The sequence below is a fragment of the Chiloscyllium plagiosum genome, chromosome 21 (assembly GCF_004010195.1).
Source record: "Chiloscyllium plagiosum isolate BGI_BamShark_2017 chromosome 21, ASM401019v2, whole genome shotgun sequence".
NCBI classification, from domain to species: Eukaryota; Metazoa; Chordata; class Chondrichthyes; order Orectolobiformes; family Hemiscylliidae; genus Chiloscyllium; species Chiloscyllium plagiosum.
The window spans coordinates 46,831,925-46,834,095 of NC_057730.1; positions in this window are offsets into that span (position 1 = coordinate 46,831,925).

A 2,171-nucleotide genomic window follows, 5' to 3' on the forward strand; every position below is an offset into this window, starting at 1 on the left:
CGTGTGAGTGTGCGAGTGTTTGTCTGCATGTATGTATATCTGTGTATGTGTGCATGTATATTCTCAGAAACTGATGATTGCGTCATCATGTTATGATAGTAAAAGATAAAGTCCTATTTCAGTTGGAAAGAGGCAGCTGGTGGTGCTTTAACCTGAGGGTCTCCGCACCTCGGGCAAGGGGTGAGGTTGAGAAGCCAGTGCAGGAATTGGGGTTACTCTGCATTAAAAAAATTAGCCAACTGAGCTAACTGACCATCTGAAGGCAAGGTCACCACAGTTCCAGAGAGCACCATGGGTGTTCCCGAATTCCAGAGAAGACACATTGGTGGCCTCATCACTGCCCGATTGTGGTTTGATGGGCTTTCCCCAAAAAGAAGCAGCACCAATCTCCCACTGGGTCTTCAAAAGAAGACCCTCACATTTCACAACAAGATTTGCCACGATATGCATCATCTGGTCAAAGCGATTGGAAGAGTGTAGGTTGGCAATCAAGTTTTTGGAACTGGGTGGGACAGTCCTGCTCTAACTGCCTCCACTATGGTGGCGACATGTCATGAATCAATTCTATCTCTGGGGTTTGGCAGCCCAGCCTGAGGAGCTGCACAGTAGTAATTAAGCTGGGAATATTACTCTGACGTCTTGGCACAGGACACACAGAGAAATATAACTGCAGTGACATTGAGAAATGTCAAAAGGGATGTAGCGAGTACAGTTAGATATTAAAGTAGGTTATGCAAATATACATGCTGCTATGAGAGTGGAAGGACATGTGGAATCTCAATCTTCAGTGCCCTTACATTTAAAGGTGAAACATAAGGTAACACAGCAAGGAACAGGAAGTGAGGCCCCACAGCACTGAATAACTCGTTGATTTATTCAGGAAGGAGAATTTAGAAGACAGCTAAGGTTGGGGAGATTGGGAGGGATGGGACAGAGCTACTGGAATCATACGTACTGTACAGTTTCCAAAATGCATTTGAAGATCTTTAAACTCATTTGTATCACGAATTGAAAAAGGTTTGCCTTTTAACAGCAACACAAGCAGAAATTGCTGGAGAAGGTCAGCGGATCATGTGGAGAAAGAAGAGTTAACATTTCAGGTCCAGTGACCCTTCTTCAGAACTGTTTGGACACAAAAGTGGCTTTAAAAATGAAATGGAACACAGCCGATTTTTGATGTCCCCTGTATATTTTTTTTGCTGCTTCTCTTACAGTGATGTGCAGGGGAGATTAATTTGCAATTCCTGGAGGATCGTCAGCCCGATGTTCTAGCCCAGCCAATATTGTGCTTTCAGTAAATCACGTCAACAAAACAAAGCTGTTGGAAGACAGCCAAAATTATCCAACCCCAGGATGATTCTACAGCGAAGAAAGAAAAACTGTACAAAGGCCTCAGGGAATCATACCTCCATCTTTTCTCTTACTTTGCTGATTTCTGAAAGTTAAAAAATTTGATAGAGATACCACATGATTTGTTCACATCTACAAATGAAAAGCACCTATAATCTTTCATATAAAACCACAACAGGATAACAGTCAGTTCCACTGTGTTGAATGTCAGACATGTCTTGGAGGTTCCAATGTTGGACTGGGGTGGACAAAGTTAAAAATCACACAACACCAGGTTATAGTCCAACAGGTTTAATTGGACTATAATCTGGTGTAGATTCTGCTCGAGTGCTGCAGGTTTGACGCAGCGGACGTGTGCTGGCGGGGGTAGAAACCATGGGGATCGTGTTGCAAGTCATCGGAGCTGCTGGAGACCATCGCTGGATTGTAATTGGACGTTGGAGGATCGTTTGGTTTTGCTGACCTGCTCTTGGTGGATCTTTATGCTGGCTTCGGCCTAATGCCAATTCAGGTACCAGACAACCTCAGAGCTATGGCCTCAGCAGCCGCTCGCAGCCCAGCCCAGGGCATTTGCAACACAGTCAGGGTGACTGTGAAGAAGGTGGAGGAGCACACACCAGTCGATCAGATGGTGTTTGTGAAAAAGATTTTGCTGTAGTGCTGCAGGTTTGAAGTATCCTTCTACAAGTGCTCCCGTGAGACTAATCAACGTGTATGCCCCAGCGGGTAAGAGGGAACGGTTGGCCGTCCTGCAACAGCTTCCACTGTTGCTGGCTATGTCCAGGCCGGTCATTCTGGCCGGAGACTTCAACTGTATCATC